The sequence below is a fragment of the Triticum urartu genome, chromosome 7A (assembly GCF_056163025.1).
Source record: "Triticum urartu cultivar PI428250 chromosome 7A, HENAU_Tu73, whole genome shotgun sequence".
In the NCBI taxonomy this organism is placed as follows: Eukaryota; Viridiplantae; Streptophyta; class Magnoliopsida; order Poales; family Poaceae; genus Triticum; species Triticum urartu.
Window position 1 is genome coordinate 282563163 of NC_141879.1, and position 23992 is coordinate 282587154.

At 45.2% G+C, this 23992-nt stretch overlaps 1 long non-coding RNA gene across 1 annotated transcript; it reads right to left on the bottom strand.

The window, feature by feature from the left end:
- Positions 1-15969: 15969 nt before the first annotated feature.
- Positions 15970-17670, bottom strand: LOC147959314 (uncharacterized). The gene is made up of 2 exons (XR_015611871.1): positions 17595-17670; positions 15970-16292 (listed from the first exon to the last, which is right to left on the bottom strand). It is a non-coding gene; the product is annotated as an uncharacterized LOC147959314 (long non-coding RNA).
- Positions 17671-23992: the final 6322 nt, after the last annotated feature.

The window sequence follows — 23992 nt, forward strand, 5'->3', positions numbered from 1 at the left end:
ATCCCACCATGGCCATCGCCCACAAAGGACTTGCCTCACTAGCGGTAGATCTTCACAAAGTAGGCGATCTCCTTGCCCTTACAAACTCCTTGGTTCAACTCCAAAATCTTGTCGGAGGCTCCCAAGTGACACCTAGCCAATCTAGGAGACACCACTCTCCAAGAAGTAACAAATGGTGTGTAGGTAATGAACTCCTTGCTCTTGTGCTTCAAATGATAGTCTCCCCAACACTCAACTCTCTCTCATAGGATTTGGATCTAGTGGAAAGAAGATTTGAGTGGAAAGCAACTTGGGGAAGGCTAGAGATCAAGATTCATGTGATAGGAATGGAATATCTTGGTCTCAACACATGAGTAGGTGGTTCTCTCTCAGAACATATGAGTTGGAATTGTGTATGTGTTCTGATGGCTCTCTCTACGAATGAAGAGGAGGTGGAGGGGTATATATAGCCTCCACACAAAATCCAACCGTTACACACAGTTTTCCAATCTCGGTGGGACTGGATCAACAAACTCGGTCGGACCGAAAAGGTAAACCTAGTGACCGTTAGAGATTTTCGGTGGGACTGACATGCAACTCGGTAGGACCGATATGGTTAGGGTTTGGGCATAACGTAATCTCGGTGAGACCGATTACACAAACTCGGTGAGACCAATTTTGGTAATTGGCTAAACAGAGAGTTGGTCAGGCAAACTCGGTGGGACCGATTTGCTCTTTCGGTGAGACCGAAAAGTTACAAAAAGGAAACACTGAATTTACATTGCAATCTCGGTGGGACCGATTGCATATCTCGGTGGGACCGAAAATATTGCAATAGGTAACAGAGAGTTTGCAAGCCCATCTCGGTGAGACCGAGATCCCTATCGGTAGAACCGAATTGCTAGGGTTTGGCAGTGGCTTATGACAAGTGAAACTCGGTGGCGCCGGATAGGAATAATCGGTAGGTCCGAGTTTGGCTTTGGGTTTAGGTCATTTGTGGAAGTGGGAAAGTAGCTGAGGATTTTGGAGCATATCATTAAGCACATGAAGCAAGAGGCTCATTAAGCAACACCTCATCCCTCCTTGATAGTATTGGCTTTTCCTATGGACTCAATGTGATCTTGGATCACTAAAATGTAAAATGAAGAGTCTTGAGCTTGAAGCTTTAGCCAATCCTTTGTCCTTAGCATCTTGAAGGAGTTCCCACAACCTTTAGTCCATGCCACTCCATTGTTGAACTTATCTGAAACATGCTAGATAGAAATGTTAGTCCAACAAGAGATATGTTGTCATCAATTATCAAAACCACCTAGGGAGCACTTGTGCTTTCAATCTCCCCCTTTTTGGTAATTGATGGCAACATACATCAAAGCTTTAGATAAAGATATAAAGAACAGCAAGTAAAGCTTTGGAAGGACATGTAACAAGCATAGGCTCCCCCTACATGTATGCACTCATGTAAATATGAAATATAGAGGCATGTGAGAGCATAACCATGACAGAGTAGGCAATGTGTTACATGTATCTTGGCCATATGCATCAGAGCAAAATATTATCAAGGAAAATACCTTCATGCTCATGAGTCCTTCTTGCAAACAGTATGTACATAAGCAAGAACTCCTCATACTCATGATTTTGATGCATATACTTACCTTGTGGTCTTGAGTTGGCTTAGGATGGAATGAACCTGCACAAACAAGGTTAGATAACACAGGTACATCCACTAGCCAGAGCAAACAAAAGAAACCACAATAATACCAAGACTGGGATGACATGTAGAGAGTGAGTACAAGGTACCACATTGGATTCAACATGTCCCCAAGAATAAAGATATGCAATGAATTTGACTGATTTCTTTCCCTTAGGTGTCTTGCTCCCCCTGAATCTTACATGGGATATTGGGAGAAGATAGGAAACAGAAAATCAGAGCTGAAACATACATATGAACATGTCTTTCCCCCTAAAAAGACATGTGACATCTCTCCTCTTGAACATCAAGCATCTGGGATCCTTGAGTATTCTCTCCCCCTGGAAGTCTCTCTCTCCCCCTTAATACTTTCTCTTGTAGGTTTGGTCCTTGAGACTTTTTCTCTCCCTTGATGTGATCTCTTTCTCCTACAAGCTTTGATGTGATCTCTCTCTCTCCCCCTTTGACATCAATTTCCAAGAAGGGCTTTCTGGAATCCGTCGTATAGGTTTGGTCCTTGAGACTCAGCACAAAGCAATGGATAAAACTGTGATGCTTGTAGAGGACAAGATTCATTGAGTAGAGCTGGATCATAAGAAATATAGAACAAGTGGCAAACTGTTTTTCCTGTTGCGAAGTCGGTGGCACCGAGTGGTATGTTTCGGTGGCACCGAAAAGATTCGGTTGGACCGAAAATTACAAGTCGGTGAAACCGAGTTCACACAGAGAAAAACACTTGTCACCTCAGCTCACTAGACATGTAGGATCTCACAAAGATTTGCAATGAATTACCTGAAGGATTTGCAAGGAATTGAATGCAGAAAATGCAGAACAAAAACAAAGAGAAAAGAGAAGAAATTGAAAGATCTAGATGAAGTTTTTTTTGTTTTTAAAAGAAAGAAAGAAACTAAACATGCATGAGACAAATGCAATAACACAGAAAAGAACACAAGAGAACTTCATCTAGAGTTGGGCGGTGACATAGTCACCTATGTTAGAGTATATTGACTTAGGAGTCAAGTGAGAACACTTGATCATAGTTCATACTCATCGTTTAAGCTCAAAATGGGGTTACCACTTTTCGTTTAAGCATCTTGATGTATTCACATCTTGTTGAGTTGCTTTGACTCATGCCTTGGAGTAAAGCTTCTCTAAGATGGAATAACATACCTTGGGTGGTGGTGTGGTTCTTGCTCATGTAGTTGAACTTGTGTGGGTGCTCAAGGTTGATGTAGCTCATCAAGAGTTGGGAGCACTACTTGGAGTTTGAGTTCATCTACCTACATGGGTTAGTTCTTGCAAGGAAGAGCACTTGTGTATCCAAAAATGACAATCATGAAGCTCAATCATAGAATTTGTCAAAGGATATGTTTGAATGGTTTTGTGCTTCCTTGTCTTCAACCACCATTGTGTAGAGTCTTGGTGATGTAGAGATTGCTCAAGATGTGAGTGAGTCGCAATCTCATGGAATTAGATTCAACCAAGCACCTACATGGGTTAGACAACATGCAAGGTACAAATATATCCAAGACATAAGATAGTTATCATAAGAGATATATCATGGATTAGTCATAAGCTCATGTCTTGCATGTATCCAATGGAGTTTCTACTCCAAGTTCGAAGCATCAATGATGTTCAATTCACCTCTCAACCTGCAAAATACTTTCTCATCAAGAGGTTTAGTAAATATATCCGCTAATTGCTTATCGGTGCGAACGTGCTTAAGATTAATGTCACCCTTAGCAACATGATCTCGAATGAAATGATGACGAACTTCAATATGCTTAGTTCGAGAATGTTGTATAGGATTATGACCAATTTTGATAGCACTTTCATTGTCACAAAGTAGTGGAACATGTTTCACATAAATCCCATAATCTTTAAGAGTTCGGGTCATCCAAAGTAATTGAGCACAACATGAACCAGCGGCAATGTATTCCGCTTCGGCGGTGGATAAGGATAGTGAGTTTTGTTTCTTGGAAGACCAAGACACAAGAGATCTACCAAGGAATTGACAAGTACCCGAAGTGGACTTTCTATCAATCTTGTCTCCGGCATAATCCGAGTCAGAATAGCCAACAAGATCAAAAGAAGACCTCTTAGGATACCAAATGCCAAAATTTGGTGTATGGATTAAATATCTCACTATCCTTTTCACGGCCTTAAGATGACATTCTTTAGGAGCAGCTTGATATCGTGCACACATGCACACACTTAGCATAATATCGGGACGTGAAGCACATAGGTATAATAATGAACCAATCATAGAGCGATAAACCTTTTGATCAACCGGTTCACCATCTTTGGTCAAATCATTATGTCCACTAGTAGGCATGGGTGTAGACATACCTTTGCATTCTTGCATATTGAACTTCTTGAATAAGTCCTTGGTGTACTTCGTTTGAGAGACAAATGTACCTTCCTTAGTTTGCTTGATTTGCAAACCGAGAAAGAATTTGAGTTCACTCATCATAGACATCTCAAACTTCTCTGACATTAGCTTTCCAAACTTTTCACTAAAGAGAGGGTTAGTTAAACCAAATATGATATCATCGACATAAATTTGGCATACAAATAGTTCTCCATTAACCCTTTTAGTAAAAAGAGTAGAATCAATTTTGCCAATTTCAAAACCACTTGTAGTAAGGAACTTGGTCAAGCATTTATACCATGCTCTAGGAGCTTGTTTAAGACCATAAAGAGCTTTGTGAAGTTTGTAAACATGATTTGGTTTCTTAGGATTGATAAAGCCGGGAGGTTGTTTGACATAAACTTCCTCCTCTATTTCACCATTTAGAAAAGCACTTTTAATGTCCATTTGGTATAAGGTGATATTATGGTGATTAGCATAGGCAAGTAAGATGCGAATGGACTCAAGTCTAGCAACGGGAGCATACGTCTCACCATAGTCCATACCTTCGACTTGTGTGTACCCTTGGGCGACGAGACGTGCTTTGTTGCGAACCACTTGTCCATCTTCATCTTGCTTGTTGCGAAACACCCATTTGGTACCAATGATGTTGTGGTTGTTGTCAGGCTTCTCAACCAATGTCCAAACTTGGTTTCTCTCAAAATTGTGTAGCTCTTCATGCATAGCGTTTATCCAATCCGAATCTTCCAATGCTTCTTCAACCTTCATAGGTTCAATGCTAGAGATGAATGAATAGTTTTCACAAAAGTTGGCTAAACGAGTTTTTGAGCGAGTGATTCTCCCGTTTTGTATATCATTGAGGATTTGATCGACGGGATGATCTTTGGCAATTCTTGCTCGAACTTGTGAGAGCTTTTGCTTGGGTCTTTGTTGAACATCTTCTTCATCTTCTTCTTCTTCTTGGCCTTCTTCATTGTTGACGTCGTCGTTCTCTTGTCGTGGTCGAGAAGGAGGTTGTTGATGTTCGTCTTGATGTATTTCCTCGTCTTCTTCATCTTTGTGTGTCCCACTTGTGGATGCTTCCGTGTCGATTCTTGGTTCACCTTGTCGTGAAGTAGAAGCTTCCACTTGGACGGATGAAGTACTCTCCTTCACCTCCGTTGGACGAATTTTGCCAATGGACAAGTCTTGGATTGCTTCTGAAGGGTCTTTGTCTCCTACATCAATTGGCAATTGCTCTACTTGCGAGCCATTAGATTCATCAAACTTCACATCTACCGTCTCTTCAACCTTTCAGGTGAAATTGTTGTAGACACGGTAAGTGTGAGAGTTTGAGGCATAACCGAGTAGAAAACCTTCAAGATATTTAGGAGCAAACTTTGAACGACGATGCTTATCAAGAATGTAGCACTTTGAGCCGAATACTCGAAAGTATCCAACTTGGGGTTTGTTACCGGTGAGAAGCTCGTATGCCGTCTTGCCGAGTAGCTTGTGAAGATATAAGCGATTTGTTGCGTGACAAGCTGTCTCAACCGCTTCTGCCCAAAAGTGCTTCGGCGTCTTGTATTCATCAAGCATCGTTCTTGCCATTTCGATGAGCGTCCGGTTCTTCCTCTCAACAACTCCATTTTGTTGAGGTGTGTACGTAGCCGAGAACTCGTGTGAAATCCCTTCTTTGTCAAGAAAGGTGTCCACATTTGCGTTCTTGAACTCCGTTCCGTTGTCACTCCGAACCTTCTTGATCTTCACGTCAAACTGATTTTGGGCCTTCCTAGCGAAGTTTCTGAAGATCTTCTGGACCTGCGACTTGTCATTAAGAAAGAACACCCACGTAAATCTTGAAAAATCATCAACTATAACTAGACCAAAAGAATTTCCACCGAGACTCTTGTAGGCGTTGGGACCAAAAAGATCCATATGAAGTAGCTCGAGTGGCCTTCTTGTGGTCATGATGTTCTTCACGGGATGCCTTCCTCCAACCTGTTTACCTGCTTGACAAGCACTGCAAAGTCTATCCTTATCAAATATGACATCGTTAACTCCAAGGATATGATTTCCTTTAATAAGCTTGTCAAGGTTTCTCATGCCAACGTGACCTAGTCGTCTATGCCACAACCAACCTTTTGAGGATTTAGCAACAAAGCAAGTTTTAGGTTGTGCCTTTTTAGAGAAATCGACAATGTAAAGATCACCTCTACGCATACCCGTAAAGACCATTTTATGATTGTCTCAACGAAATACTTGGCAATCTACCTCAGTAAATAGGACATTCAAACCGAAATCAGCAAGTCTATATACCGAAAGTAAGTTGTAGCCGAGAGATTCAACGAGCATGACATTTTGAATGGAGCTATCATGTGAGATGGCCACCTTACCAAGGCCAACCACTTTACCCTTTGAATTATCACCAAAGGTGACATATTTTCGAGGGCCGTCATTTTCAGCAAGCTCACGAAACATCTCTTCATCTCCGATCATATGATCAGTACATCCACTATCAAGAACCCATTCTTTTCCTCCTGATTCATATCCCCGAAGATTTGCCATAAGACCAAAATGTCTCATTGCATCATCAAGATCGAAGTCACTATCATCATCATCATTATAGTATCCATGTTCATCATGATCTTGTGACTCATCATTTCCTAGAGAGGGTAATTCATTAGATGAATTATCATCAAAGTGGTCACTTTTATGAATTCTTATAGCTTCGAATATGATATCACTAATGATTCCAACATCTCCTTTAGCATGCTTAAGATTGGTAAGTTCAAATAGACAATTACCAAAACTAGGATCACTAGATTTCATCTTACTCAAGGCAATAGATTTATGGAGAATTTCATCCAAAGTTTTCAAGGAATGATCGGGAAATCGTTCCTCAAGAAATTTCCATATAGTGTAGGCACAATTAAGAGTAGGCAAACTAGCAATCAAATTTTTGGGCAATCCTCTAATGATGAGCTCAATAGTTCTAAGATTGCGAATCATGTCAATATCTTCATCTAGGGTAGGATGCAAAGGATCAATATGAGGTGCACAAGGACTAGCAATATACTTGTTCAAATGATATTGATTGAAAATTACAAGCATCTCATTTTTCCACTCATGAAAATATTCTCCATCAAGAATAGGCACTCTATGTCTAAGACTCCCTAAAGTAGACACATCCATCTTCCTCCAATGGTGATTAAACCAAGGCAATGGAGACCAAAGCTCTGATACCACTTGTAGGATCTAGAAGTAGATGTGTCTAGAGGGGGGGTGATTAGACACTTAATGCTAAAGTTGCAATTTTTAAGCTTTTTGGGTTTAAGTGGAGTTTAGGCACAATTTCAACATACACAATACATATCAAGCAAGCATGCAAAGAGTATATGAGCAGCGGAATGTAAAGCATGCAACTTGCAAGAATGTAAGGGAAAGGGTTTGGAGAGTTCAAACGCAATTGGAGACACGGATGTTTTTCCCGTGGTTCGGATAGGTGGTGCTATCCTACATCCACGTTGATGGAGACTTCAACCCACGAAGGGTAACGGTTGCGCGAGTCCATGGAGGGCTCCACCCACAAAGGGTAACGGTTGCGCAAGTCCACGTAGGGCTCCACCCACGAAGGGTCCACGAAGAAGCAACCACCCACAAAGGGTCCATGAAGAAGCAATCTTGTCTATCCCACCATGGCCATCACCCACAAAGGACTTGCCTCACTAGCGGTAGATCTTCACGAAGTAGGCGATCTCCTTGCCCTTACAAACTCATTGGTTCAACTCCACAATTTTGTCGGAGGCTCCCAAGTGAGACCTGGCCAATCTAGGAGACACCACTCTCCAAGAAGTAACAAATGGTGTGTAGGTAATGAACTCCTTGCTCTTGTGCTTCAAATGATAGTCTCCCCAACACTCAACTCTCTCTCATAGGATTTGGATCTGGTGGAAAGAAGATTTGAGTGGAAAGCAACTTGGGGAAGGCTAGAGATCAAGATTCATGTGATAGGAATGGAATATCTTGGTCTCAACACATGAGTAGGTGGTTCTCTCTCAGAACATATGAGTTGGAATTGTGTATGTGTTCTGATGGCTCTCTCTATGAATGAAGAGGAGGTGGAGGGGTATATATAGCCTCCACACAAAATCCAACCATTACACACAGTTTTCCAATCTCGGTGGTACCGGATCAACAAACTCGGTCGGACCGAAAAGGTAAACCTAGTGACTGTTAGAGATTTTCGGTGGGACTGACATGCAACTCGGTAGGACCGATATGGTTAGGGTTTGGGCATAACATAATCTCGGTGACACCGATTACACAAACTCGGTGAGACCGATTTTGGTAATTGGCTAACCAGAGAGTTGGTTAGGCAAACTCGGTGGGACCGATTTGCTCTTTCGGTGAGACCGAAAAGTTACAAAAAGGAAACACTGAATTTACATTGCAATCTCGGTGGGACCGATTGCATATCTCGGTGGGACCGAAAATATTGCAATAGGTAACAGAGAGTTTGCAAGCCCATCTCGGTGAGACCGAGATCCCTATCGGTAGAACCGAATTGCTAGGGTTTGGCAGTGGCTTATGACAAGTGAAACTCGGTGGCGCCGGATAGGAATAATCGGTAGGTCCGAGTTTGGCTTTGGGTTTAGGTCATTTGTGGAAGTGGGAAAGTAGCTGAGGATTTTGGAGCATATCATTAAGCACATGAAGCAAGAGGCTCATTAAGCAACACCTCATCCCTCCTTGATAGTATTGGCTTTTCCTATGGACTCAATGTGATCTTGGATCACTAAAATGTAAAATGAAGAATCTTGAGCTTGAAGCTTTAGCCAATCCTTTGTCCTTAGCATCTTGAAGGAGTTCCCACAACCTTTAGTCCATGCCACTCCATTGTTGAACTTATCTGAAACATGCTAGATAGAAATGTTAGTCCAACAAGAGATATGTTGTCATCAATTATCAAAACCACCTAGGGAGCACTTGTGCTTTCAATGCCTCTCCCTCATATAGAATTACAAGAATGATTACCGGTACTTGTTATCAATTGCCTAGGGAAAAATGACTTTCTTGTTAACAAAAGCTATCCACTTTTATTACCTTGAAATTTATCCGTAGTTTTATTCTCGCAAAGTACTTGTAGTTTTATTCTTGCAAAATATTTTCATACTTGTTTTAGGTAAAGCAAACGTCAAGTGTGCGTAGAGTTGTATCGGTGGTCGATGGAACTTGAGGGAATATTTGTTCTACCTTTAGCTCCTCGTTGGGTTCAACACTCTTATTTATCGAAGACGGCTACAAACGATCCCCTATACTTGTGGGTTATCAGGTACACATCAATAACATGTATATCGAATATACCTTTGTTCACTTTGCCATCCTTCTTATCCGCCAAGTATTTGGGGCAGTTTCGTTTCCAGTGACCATTTCATTTGCAGTAGAAGCACTTAGTTTCAGGCTTGGGTCTAGCTTTGGGCTTCTTCATGGGAGTGGCAACTTGTTTGCCATTCTTCTTGAAGTTCCCTTTCTTTCCCCTTGCCCCTTTTCTTGAAATTAGTGGTACTATTAACCATCAACACTTGATGCTCTTTCTTGATTTCTACCTTCACCAATTTTAGCATCTCGAAGAGCTCGAGAATCATTTTCGTCATCCCTTTCATATTATAGTTCATCATGAAGTTCTAGTAGCTTGGTGATAGTGACTAGAGAACTCTGTCAATCACTATCTTATCTAAAATATTAACTCCCACTTGATTCAAGCGATTGTAGTACCCAGACATTCTGAGCACATGCTCACTTGCTGAGCTATTCTCCGCCATCTTGTAGGCAAAGTACTTGTCAGAGATCTCATACCTCTCAACACGGGCATGAGTCTAAAATACCAATTTCAGCTCTTGGAACATCTCATATGCTCCGTGGCATTCAAAACATTTTTGAAGTCTCGGTTCTAAGCCATGAAGCATGGTGCACTAAACTATTAAGTAGCCATCATATCGAGCTTGCCAAACGCTCATAACGTCTGCATCTGTTCCTGCAATAGGTCTGTCACCTAGCGGTGCATCAAGGACATAATTCTTTTGTGCAGCAATGAGGATAATCCTTAGATCATAGAACCAGTCCACATTATTGCTACTATCATCTTTCAACTTAGCTTTCTCTAGGAACATATCAAAATAAGGGAGCTATATCACGAGCTATTGATCTACAACATTTATATGCAAAACTATTAAGACTAAGTTCATGATAAATTAAGTTCAATTAATCAAATTACTAAAGAACTCACACTTAAATAAACATCCCTCAAGTTATCTAAGTGATACATGATCCAAATCGACTAACCCATGTCTGATCATCACATGAGATGGGGTAGTCATCAATGGTGAACATCTCTATGCTGATCATATCTACTATATGACTCATGTTTGACCTTTCGGTCTCTAGTGTTCCGAGAGCATGCCTGTACATGGAAGGCTCGTCAAGTTTAACCCAAGTATTCAGCATGTACTATCTTACACCTGTTGTATGTGAACATAGAGTCTATCACACCCGATCAACACATGGTGTCTCGAAACGACAAACTGTAGCAACAATGCATACTCAGGGAGAACACTTTTATGTTGAAATTAAGTGAAGGGATCATATTATAATGCTACCGCCGTTCTAAGCAAAATAAGATGCATAAAGGATAAACATCACATGCATCAAAATATGTGACATGATATGGCCATCATCATCTTGTGCCTTTGATCTCCATCTCCAAAGCATCGTCATGATCTCCATTATCACCGGCTTGATGCCTTGATCTCCATCGTAGTGTCTTTGCATCGAGGTCGTCACGCCAACTATTGCTTCTACAACTATTGCTAACGCATAGTGATAAAGTAAAGCAATTACATGGCGCTTGCAGTTCATACAATAAAAGGACAACCCTAAGGTTCCTGCCGGTTGTCAATATTAGAAAACATGATCATCTCATACATCAACATATATCACATCATTTATTGACCATATCACATCACAACATGCCCTGCAAAAACAAGTTAGACGTCCTCTACTTTGTTTTTGGAAGTTTTACGTGGCTGCTACGGGCTTCTAGCAAGAAGTGTTCTTAACTACGCAAAAAACCACAACGGTGATTCATCAAGTTTGATGTTTTAACCTTCTTCAAAGACCGGCCGTAGTCAAATTAGATTCAACAAAAGTAGGAGAAACGGACACCCGCCAGCTACCTTTTATGCAAAACTAGTTGCATGTCAGTCAGTGGAACCGGTCTCATGTGCGTGGACATGTAAGGTTGGTCCGGGCCGCTTCATCCCACAATACCGCCGAATCAAAATAAGACGTTGGTGGTAAGCAGTATGACTATCACCGCCCACAACTCTTTGTGTTCTACTCATGCATATCATCTACACATAGACCTGGATCGGATGCCACTGTTGGGAAACGTTGCATGGAAAACAAAAAAAATCTACGCACACGCAATGATCTATCCATGGAGATGCATAGCAATGAGGGGGAGAGTATGTCTACGTACCCTCGTAGACCATAAGCGGAAGCATTTAACAACGCGGTTGATGCAGTCGAACTTCTTCGTGCTCCAACCGATCAAGTACCGAACATACGACACCTCCGCGTTCTGCACACGTTCAGCTCGGTGACATCCTCCGCCTTCTTGATCCAGCAAGATGGCGAGGTAGTAGATGAGTTCCGGCAGAATGATGTGTGGTGACGGTGATGGTGAAGTGATCTCCGCAGGACTTCGACTAAGCACTACAAAAATATGACCGGGGTTGTAAACGGTGGAGGGGGCGTCGCACACGGCTAGGCAATTGTCTGTTGTGTGCTAGGCGCCCCCCTCCCACATATATATAGGTGGGAGGGAGGGAGGGAGGAGCAGCCAAAGGAGTCTCCCAAGTAGTAGGAATCCTACTTGGGGTCCCTCCCAAGCCGCGCCCCCTTTCCTTATATTTGGAGTGCGGGGAAAGACACGGGAGGGTCCCCCCCCCTTTCCGTTCTCCCATGAGAGGGAAAGGCATGAGGGTCTAGCCCTCCCCCTTTTCCTTCCCTAGGGCTGGCCAAACAAGGGAGGGGCACACCAGCCCCCTTGTGGGCTGGTCTGTCCCCTCCTTTGGCCCATAAGGCCCATAACTTGACGAGGGGTGCCCGGAAACCCTTCTGGTGACCCGATTCCTTCCCGGTACGTCCTGAAACACTTTTGGTGTCCAAATACCATTGTGCTATATATATCAATCTTGACCTCTCGGCCATTTCGAGACTCCTCGTCATGTCCGTGATCTCATCCGGGACTCCGAACAACGTTCGGTCACCAAAACATATAACTCATATAACACTATATGGTCAACGAACGTTAAGAGTGCGGACCCTACGGGTTCGAGAACTATGTAGACATGACCAAGACACCTCTCCGGTCAATTACCAATAGCGGAACCTTGATGCCCATATTGGCTCCTACATATTCTACGGAGATCTTTATCGGTCGAACCATTATGACAACATACATAATTCCCTTGTCCATGTTACTACTTGCCCGAGATTCGATCGTCGGTATATTCATACCTAGTTCAATCTCATTACCGGCAGGTCTCTTTACTCGTTCCGTAATACATCACCTTGTGACTAACTCCTTAGTCATTTGCTTGCAAGCTTATGATGTGTATTACCGAGAGGGCCCAGAGATACCTCTCCGATACTCAGAGTGACAAATCCTAATCTCGATCTATGCCAACTCAACAAACACCTTCGGAGATACATGTAGAGCATCTTTATGATCACCCAGTTACGTAGTGATGTTTGATAGCACACAAGGTATTCCTCCGGTATCCTGGAGTTGCATAATCTCATGGTCAAAGGAATAAGTATTTGACATGAAGAAAGAAATAGCAATAAACTGAACGATCATTATGCTAAGCTAACGGATGGGTCCTGTCCATCACATAATTCTCCTAATGATGTGATCCCGTAATCAAATGACAACGCATGTCTATGCTTAGGAAACCTTAACCATCTTTGATCAACGAGCTAGTCTAGTGGAGGTTTACTAGGGACACGGTATTTATTTATGTATTCACACATGTATTTAAGTTTCTGGTCAATACAATTCTAGCATGAATAATAAACCTTTATCATGAATACGGAAATATAATATAAAATAACAACTTTATTATTGCCTCTAGGGCATATTTCCTTCAGTGTGGGCTTGATGGTCACCTTGCGTCCCGTTTTCATCGTTGCTTCAAGTAGGATTTCTTGGGGATCGAGAATAATGGCAAGTGCAATGAGAAGCAGGCTGCCCTGGCGAGTCATGAGCAGGGGCATACTCCTTCCTATCCAGTTGATGCATCTTGGTACATGGATACGGGAGCTACCAATCACCTGACAAGTGAGATGGGCAAGCTCTCTATATAGGAGTTGTACCGTGGACACGATCAGGTTCACGCCGCTAATGGGGAAGGTATGCACATCTCACATATTGGTCAGGCATCACTTCTTACATGTTGATCCACACAATTATGTTTTCTTAATGTCCTTCGTGCTCCCTCTGCTTCACGTAGATTGCTTTCCGTTCCTAAACTTACTCATGATAATAATGTTCTTGCTGAATTTCATCCTTTTCATTTTTTGTTAAGGACCGGAACACAAGGGACGTACTCCTCATAGGTCGACTGCGCAATAATGGTCTCTATGCACTTGATGTGCCACCAGCTCCTAGTGCTTTCAGCGGTGTTCGTGTGTCTCCATCACATTGGCACCCAAAGACCTTGGTCACCCTGCCACTCCCATCATTCGCCATGTACTTCATCGTCATGAGCTTCTAGTAGTGTCAAATAAACATGTTGATGCAGTTTGTGATGCCTGTCAGCAAGGCAAGAGACATCAACTTCCTTTTTCTAAGTCGAGTCATGTAGTCAATAAACCACTTGAACTTGTGTTTTTGGATGTATGGGGCCATGCCCAAAACTCTGTTAGTGGTCATAATTACTATGCCAGTTTCATTGATGCTTACAGTCGGTTCACTTGCCTTTATCTTCTTAAACGCAAGTATGATGTGTTTAATGTCTTCTTGCAATTCCAAGCACATGTTGAGCGGTTGCTCAGTCATAAAATCATTCATGTGCAATCCGATTGGGAGTGAGTATCACAACCTCAATGCATTCTTTAATAAGACTGGAATTAGACATCGTGTGTCTTGTCCTCATACACATCAGCAAAATGGTATAGCTGAGCGTAAGCATCGTCATATAGTTGAAACTGGTCTTGCTTTGCTTTCCCATGCCTCTGTCCCTTTCTGGTTTTGGAGTGATGCGTTTTCCACCGCATGCTTTCTCATTAACAAACTCCCTACATGACTCTGTCAGATGAAAACACCACTTGAGCTCTTGCTAAATGAAGTTCCTGATTATACATTTCTCAAGGTCTTTGGGTGCGCGTGTTGGCCTCATCTTCGTCCATATAACCAATGCAAGTTGGAGTTTCGGTCTAAACAGTGTGTGTTTCTTGGTTATAGTTCACTTCATAAAGGGCACAAGTGTCTTCATGTTCCCTCTAACCGCGTCTACATCTCACGTGATGTGGTGTTTGATGAGAATGTTTTTCCTTTTTCCGCACTTCCGGTCACCTCCACCACTCCCACTACACCTGAGAAATCTGCTTTACCTTTGCCTGATCAATTTGCTGATGTTGCATATACCCCCTTATTACTACCTAACCATGGTGCAGGTATTGGTTGTGGAGCACGCCTCGAGCTTCTAGATGAGCAGCTGCCCACGTCCCCTCGGATGTCCGCCAAGCCCGCTTGCAATGTCCCTCCGTCATTTGGCCTGTCGACGGGGCTGGCCGAGCCTGGCACTATAGGGCTTCCCGACGCACCGCCCGAGCCGGTGCCCCCGCTCGCAATAGCCGAACGGGTGTCCACTCCTTCCTTGCCTGGCCAGTTGCCTGGTGTGACTGGTTCTGTGTCTGGAGAGCTGTCTGCATCGTCATCATCATCTTCATCGACTCCGTCTCTGCGGCCACCTCCGCCGCCTACTGATGTTCCGCGTCCTTGTACGCACAGTCAGAGTGGTATTGTTCGGCCGAAGGAGTGCACTAACAGCACGGTTGCATGGATTGTGGCGTGTATGGCACAGGCAGATGTTGACCCCACTGCTGAGCCTCAACATTTTCAGGCGACTCTTTGGATTCCTCATTGGCGTAGTGCCATGGAGTAGGAGTTTCAGGCACTACAGAGGAAAGATACTTGGCGCCTGGTTCCTCATGTGTCTGGTGTCAACATCATTGACTCCAAGTGGGTGTTTAAGGTAAAGAAGCATGCTGATGGTTCTATTGAGCAATACAAGGCACGGTTGGTGGTCAAAGGGTTTAAACAATGGTATGGTCTTGATTATGAGGATACCTTCAGTCCAGTTGTGAAACCTACCACCATTCGTCCGCTTCTGTCCTTAGTTGTTGCCAAAGGGTGGTCTCTGCATCAGCTTGATGTTCAGAATGCTTTTCTCCATGGGGTCTTGGAGGAAGAGGTTTACATGCGGCAACCCCAAGGTTTTGTTGATCTTGCTCATCCACATCATTTGTGTCGTCTTGCTAAGGCGCTTTATGGACTTAAGCAGGCTCCTCATGCATGGCATGCCCGACTTGGCTCGGTTCTTCGCCGTCTTGGATTTGCTCCATCCACTGCTGACACGTCTCTGTTCATGTTCCATCGTCCTGAGATTACTACGTACCTACCAGTTTATGCTAATGACATTGTTCTTATCAGCTCCTCGGTGACTGCCGCTGGTCATCTGCTGTCTGCTCTGGGTGGTCATTTTCCTGTCAAGGATCTAGGTGCTCTCCATTACTTCCTTGGTCTGTGTGACGCCCCCGATTTAATCGTACACTAATCATACACGCAAACGTGTACGATCAAGATCAGGGACTCACGGGAAGATATCACAACACAACTCTACAAATAAAATAAGTCATACAAGCATCATATTACAAGCCAGGGGCCTCGAGGGCTCGAATACAAGAGCTCGATCATAGACGAGTCAGCGGAAGCAACAATATCTGAGTACAGACATAAGTTAAACAAGTTTGCCTTAAGAAGGCTAGCACAAACTGGGACACAGATCGAAAGAGGCGCAGGCCTCCTGCCTGGGATCCTCCTAAACTACTCCTGGTCGTCGTCAGCGGGCAGCACGTAGTAGTAGGCACCTCCGGTGTAGTAGGAGTCGTCGTCGACGGTGGCGTCTGGATCCTGGGCTCCATCATCTGGTTGCGACAACCAGGTAGAAGAAAAAGGGGGAAAAGAAGGAGAAAGCAACCGTGAGTACTCATCCAAAGTACTCGCAAGCAAGGAGCTACACTACATATGCATGGGTATATGTGTAAAGGGCCATATCGGTGGACTGAACTGCAGAATGCCAGAATAAGGGGGAGATAGCTAATCCTGTCAAAGACTACGCTTCTGGCAGCCTCCGTCTTGCAGCATGTAGAAGAGAGTAGACTGAAGACCTCCAAGTAGCATCGTATAGCATAATCCTAACCGATGATCCTCTCCTCGTCGCCCTGTGAGAGAGCGATCACCGGTTGTATCTGGCACTTGGAAGGGTGTGTTTTATTAAGTATCCGGTTCTAGTTGTCATAAGGTCAAGGTACAACTCCAAGTCATCCTGTTACCGAAGATCATGGCTATTCGAATAGATTAACTTCCCTGCAGGGGTGCACCACATACCCCAACACGCTCGATCCCATTTGGCCGGACACACTTTCCTGGGTCATGCCCGGCCTCGGAAGATCAACACGTCGCAGCCCCACCTAGGCACAACAGAGAGGTCAGCACGCCGGTCTAAACCTAAGCGCACAGGGGTCTGGGCCCATCGCCCTTAGCACACCTGCACGTTGCGAACGCGGCCGGAAGCAGAACTAGCCCCCTTAATACAAGAGCAGGCTTACGTTCCAATCCGGCGCGCGCTGCTCAGTCGCTGACGTCACGAAGGCTTCGGCTGATACCACGACGCCGGGATACCCATAACTACTCCCGCGTAGATGGTTAGTGCGTATAGACCAAATGGCCAGACTCAGATCAAATACCCAGATCTCGTTAAGCGTGTTAAGTATCCGCGAACGCCGACCAGGGCCAGGCCCACCTCTCTCCTAGGTGGTCTCAACCTGCCCTGTCGCTTCGCCTCAAAGTAACAGTCGGGGGCCGTCGAGAACCCAGGCCCACCTCTACCGGGATGGAGCCACCTGCCCCTTCAGCCCCCATCTCCGAACAGTATCACAGGTAATGTAACTGTGTAAAGTATATAGTATATGCCCGTGATCACCTCCCGAAGTGATCACGGCCCAGTAGTATAGCATGGCAGACGGACAAGAGTGTAGGGTCACTGATGGAACACTAGCATCCTATACTAAGCAGTAGGATAGCAGGTAAAGGTAACAACAGTAGTAGCAAGGACAGGCTATGCAGCAGTATAGGATTAACTGAAAGCAGTAACATGCTACACTACTCTAATGCAGGCAGTATAGAGAAGAATAGGCGATATCTGGTGATCAAGGGGGGGGGCTTGCCTGGTTGCTCTGGCAAGAGAGAGGGGTCGTCAACACCGTAGTCGTACTGGGTAGCAGCGGCGTCGGTCTCGGTGTCTAGCGAGAGAAGAGGGGGAAGAAACAATAAATACTTAAGCAAATAGATGCATAGCGATGCATGACATGACAAGTATCGGTGCTAGGGTGCCCTAACGCGGTATGAGGCGATACCGGTGAAAGGGGGGAACATCCGGGAAAGTATCCCCGATGTTTCGCGTTTTCGGGCAAAGGAGCCGGAGGGGGAAAGTTGTGAGTTTGATATGTTAGGGTTGCGTGGCGGACGAACGGGCTACGTATCTGGGTTCGTCTCGTCGTTCTGAGAAACTTTCATGTACAAAGTATTTTGATCCGAGTTACGGTTTATTTTCTATGATTTATCAAAGTTTTATGTATTTCTAAAATTTATTTAATTAATTAAATCGAACATTATCCAGAATAGTGAAAGGTGATGTCAGCATGACATCACCATGACATCAGCAGGTCAAACTCAGTTGACTGGAGTCAAACATAACCAATGGGTCCAGTGGGACCCACCTGTCATTGAGACAAAGGTTAAATAGGATTTGTTTAAACTAAATAGGATTATTTAAGTGTGGGCCTCATTAGTCAGTGACAGATTAGTGTTTTAATTAGCAAGTTAATTAATCAGGATTAATTAACTAATTAAATAATTAATTTTAGTTATTTTTATATATATTTTTTTTAAATCTCTTTTTTTGTTAAAATGTTCTGGGCGTGGGGGCCCTTGATCAGTGGCCCTGGCTGGCCTAGCGGGCGCTGGGCGAGCGGGTTAGTGGGCGGGCGCCCGTGGAGGCCGGACCTGGGCACGCACGGCACCAGGGGGCTCGGGCTCCACGGCTGGGCGCGGCCTCCGGCGAGGCCACCGGTCAGCGCAGAATGGAGGGGGGGCCGCGGCCAGCGACAGGAGCCCCGGATGCCGTGGAGCGACGAGGGCGGCGTCAGGGCGTGGCCGGGCGGAGGCGAGGTTGGCACGGCTGCGCGCGGACAGCAGCCGCAGCAACAACGCGGCGAGGGCAGTGGCTGGGCACGGGCGGCCAACGCGGTGACGGCAGCGCATGGAGTGTGGGCGCGCAGGGAGGTGGCCAGCACGCGACAGCGGGTGACAGGTGCGGCAACCACGAGCTCCTCGGGAGCTCGGGCGCGACGGCGGGGGCGACCTACGGCGACATGAGGGAAAGGAGATGGGGAAAAGGAGGAGGGGGCCTCACCGGGCCCTGTAGGTGTGCAATAGTGTGCGCGAGGAGGAGTCGGGGAGGCGCCGGAGCTCGAGGCGGCGGCGGTCGACGACGGGATGGCGACGGGGTGGCGATGACGACTGGCGACGGCGTCGGTTCGACGACGAGGCAAGGTCGCGGTCAGGCAGGTGTTGCGCAAAGGAGAGGAGGGCGAGGAGGAGTCCGGGAGGCGAGCATCGACGCGACGGGGTCGACAACGGCGGGCGTCAGGGCGGCGCGGTCGCCAGGTCTGCGCCCCCGATCTCGATCCAGATCGGGGGGAGGGAGGGAGTGGCGTGGGGAGAGTGGGTTAGGGATCGGGGAGTGGGGGGTTAGTGGGGTTATAGGCCGAGGTGTGGGCCGGCCTGGGGTTGGCCTGGTGGGATGGCCAACTGGGCCACGAGGCCCACTTGGGGAGGGGGGTTTCTGTTTTTCCCTTTCCATTTCTTTTATTTTGGAAAAACAGGATAGCTACTGTTTTGGATGAAAACAAGGCATCAAAAGAGACCTTTGTTGAATGTGAAATTTAGCAAATAATTCAGGTACAACATGTTGGGGAACGTTGCAGAAAACAAAATTTTTCCTACTCATTTCACCAAGATCCATCTAGGAGTTCATCTAGCAACGTGTGATTAGATGCATCTACGTACCTTGTAGATCGCGAGCGGAAGCGTTCAAAGAACGGGGATGATGTAGTCGAACACGATGTGGTTCAAATCACCGATGATCAAGCACCGAACGGACAGTGCCTCCGTGTTCAACACACGTACGGAACAGATGACGTCTCCTCCTTTCTTGATCCAGCAAGGGGGGAAGAGAGGTTGATGAAGATCCAGCAGGACGACGGCGTGGTGGTGGATGCAGGGCGTCACAGTAGCAGGGCTTCGCCTATACTACGAGAGAGAGACGTAACAGGGAGAGAGGAAGCACCAAAGGCTGAGGTATGAAATCCCTCCTCTCCCCCACTATATATAGGAGGGCCAAGGGGGGGTGGTGCGCAGCCTAGGAGATCCAATCTCCTAGGTGCGGCGGCCAGGGGAGGGTTTCCCTCCCCCCCAAGGCACCTTGGGGTGCCTTCCACCACTTGGACTCCTCCGTGGTGGAAACCCTAGGCGCATGGGCCTAGTAGGGCTGGTGCCCTTGGCCCATGAAGGCCAAGGCGCACCCCCTACAGCCCATGTGGCCCCCGGGACAGGTGGCCCCACCCGGTGGGCCCCCGGGACCCCTCCGGTGGTCCCGGTACAATACCGATAACCCCGAAACTTGTCCCGATGGCCGAAACAGCACTTCCTATATATAATTCTTTACCTCTGGACCATTCCGGAACTCCTCGTGATGTCCGGGATCTCATCCGGGACTCCGAACAACATTCGGGTTACTGCATATTCATATCTTCATAACCCTAGCGTCACCGAACCTTAAGTGTGTAGACCCTACGGGTTCGGGAGACAAGCAGACATGACCGAGACGACTCTCCAATCAATAACCAACAGCGGGATCTGGATACCCATGATGGCTCCCACATGCTCCACGATGATCTCATCGGATGAACCACGATGTCGAGGATTAATCAACCCCGCATACAATTCCCTTTGTCAATCGGTATGTTACTTGCCCGAGACTCGATCGTCGGTATCCCAATACCTTGTTCAGTCTCGTTACCGGCAAGTCACTTTACTCGTACCGTAATGCATGATCCCGTGATCAACCACTTGGTCACCTTGAGCTCATAATGATGATGCATTACCGAGTGGGCCCAGTGATACCTCTCCGTTATCCAGAGTGACAAATCCCAGTCTCGATCCGTGTCAACCCAACAGACACTTTCGGAGATACCTGTAATGCACCTTTATAGTCACCCAGTTACGTTGTGACGTTTGATACACCCAAAGCACTCCTACGGTATCCGGGAGTTACACGATCTCATGGTCAAAGGAAAAGATACTTGACATTGGAAAAGCTCTAGCAAACGAACTACACGATCTTTGTACTATGCTTAGGATTGGGTCTTGTCCATCACATCATTCTCCTAATGATGTGATCCCGTTATCAATGACATCCAATGTCCATAGCCAGGAAATCATGACTATCTGTTGATCAACGAGCTAGTCAACTAGAGGCTTACTAGGGACATATTATGGTCTATGTATTCACTCGTGTATTACGATTTCCGGATAATACAGTTATAGCATGAATAAAGACAATTATCATGAACAAAGAAATATAATAATAATGCTTTTATTATTGCCTCTAGGGCATATTTCCAACAGTCTCCCACTTGCACTAGAGTCAATAATCTAGTTACATTGTGATGAATCGAACAGCCATGGAATTCTGGTGTTGATCATGTTTTGCCCTAGGGAGAGGTTTAGTTAACGGATCTGCTATATTCAGTCCGTATGTACTTTACAAATCTCTATGTCTCCATCTGAACATTTTCACGAATGGAGTTGAAGCGACGCTTGATGTGCCTTGTCTTCTTGTGAAACCTAGGCTCCTTGGCAAGTGCAATAGCTCCAGTGTTGTCACAAAAGAGTTTGATTGGCCCCAACGCATTGGGTATGACTCCTAGGTCGGTGATGAACTCCTTCATCCATATTGCTTCATGTGCTGCCTCTGAGGCTGCCATGTACTCCGCTTCACATGTAGATCCCGCCACGACGCTCTGTTTGCAGCTGCACCAGCTCACTGCTCCACCATTCAACATATACACGTATCCGGTTTGTGACTTAGAGTCATCCAGATCTGTGTCGAAGCTAGCGTCGACGTAACCCTTTACGACGAGCTCTTCGTCACCTCCATAAACGAGAAACATATCCTTAGTCCTTTTCAGGTACTTCAGGATATTCTTGACCGCTGTCCAGTGTTCCTTGCCGGGATTACTTTGGTACCTTCGTACCAAACTTACGGCAAGGTTTACATCAGGTCTGGTACACAGCATGGCATACATAATAGAACCTATGGCTGAGGCATAGGGGATGATACTCATCTCTTCTATCTCTTCTGCCGTGGTCGGGCATTGAGCTGAGCTCAATTTCATACCTTGCAAAACAGGCAAGAACCCTTTCTTGGACTGATCCATTTTGAACTTCTTCAAAATCTTATCAAGGTATGTGCTTTGTGAAAGACCTATGAGGCGTCTTGATCTATCTCTGTAGATCTTGATGCCTAATATATAAGCAGCTTCTCCAAGGTCCTTCATTGAAAAACTTTTATTCAAGTAGGCCTTGATGCTGTCCAAGAGTTCTATATCATTTCCCATCAAAAGTATGTCATCTACATATAGTATGAGAAATGCTACAAAGCTCCCACTCACTTTCTTGTAAACGCAGGCTTCTCCATAAGTCTGTGTAAACCCAAACGCTTTGATCATCTCATCAAAGCGAATGTTCCAACTCCGAGATGCTTGCACCAGCCCATAAATCGAGCGTTGGAGCTTGCACACCTTGTTAGCATTCTTAGGATCAACAAAACCTTCCGGCTGCATCATATACAACTCTTCCTTAAGGAAACCATTAAGGAATGCCGTTTTGACGTCCATTTGCCATATCTCATAATCATAGAATGCGGCAATCGCTAACATGATTCGGACGGACTTCAGCTTCGCTACCGGTGAGAAAGTCTCATCGTAGTCAACCCCTTGAACTTGTCGATAACCCTTAGCGACAAGCCTAGCTTTATAGATGGTCACATTACCATCCGCGTCTGTCTTCTTCTTAAAGATCCATTTATTTTCTATGGCTCGCCGTTCAACGGGCAAGTCAGTCAAAGTCCATACTTCGTTTTCATACATGGATCCTATCTCGGATTTCATGGCTTCTAGCCATTTGTCGGAATCCGGGCCCGCCATCGCTTCTTCATAGTTCGAAGGTTCACTGTTGTCTAACAACATGATTTCCAAGACAGGGTTGCCGTACCACTCTGGTGCGGAACGTGTCCTTGTGGACCTTCGAATTTCAGTAGGAGCTTGATCAGAAGTATCTTGATCATCATCATTAACTTCCTCTCTAGTCAGTGCAGGCACCTCAGGAACATTTTCTTGAGTTGCGCCATTTACCGGTTCAAGAGGTAATACTTCATCAAGCTCTACTTTCCTCCCACTTACTTCTTTCGAGAGAAACTCTTTCTCTAGAAAGAATCCATTCCTGGCAACAAAGATCTTGCCTTCGGATCTGAGGTAGAAGGTATACCCATAAGTTTCTTTAGGGTATCCTATGAAGACGCATTTTTCCGACTTGGGTTCGAGCTTTTCAGGTTGAAGTTTCTTGACATAAGCATCGCATCCCCAAACTTTTAGAAACGACAGCTTAGGTTTCTTCCCAAACCATAATTCATACGGTGTCGTCTCAACGGATTTCGACGGAGCCCTATTTAAAGTGAATGCGGCAGTCTCTAAAGCATAGCCCCAAAAAGATAGCGGTAAATCGGTAAGAGACATCATAGACCGCACCATATCTAATAAAGTGCGATTACGACGTTCGGACACACCATTACGCTGAGGTGTTCCAGGCGGCGTGAGTTGTGAAACTATTCCACATTTTCTTAAGTGTGTGCCAAATTCGTGACTCAAGTATTCTCCTCCACGATCTGATCGTACAAACTTGATTTTCCTGTCACGTTGATTCTCAACTTCACTCTGAAATTCCTTGAACTTTTCAAAGGTTTCCGACTTGTGTTTCATTAAGTAGACATATCCATATCTACTCAAGTCATCAGTGAGGGTGAGAACATAACGATAGCCACCGCGAGCCTCAACACTCATTGGACCGCACACATCAGTATGTATGATTTCCAATAAGTTGGTTGCTCGCTCCATTGTTCCTGAGAATGGAGTCTTGGTCATTTTTCCCATGAGGCATGGTTCGCACGTGTCAAATGATTCATAATCAAGAGACTCTAAAAGTCCATCTGCATGGAGCTTCTTCATGCGTTTGACACCTATGTGACCAAGGCGGCAGTGCCACAAGTATGTGGGACTATCATTATCAACCTTACATCTTTTGGTACTCACACTATGAACATGTGTAGTAATACGCTCGAGATTCATTAAGAATAAACCATTGACTATCGGAGCATGACCATAAAACATATCTCTCATATAAATAGAACAACCATTATTCTCGGATTTAAATGAGTAGCCATCTC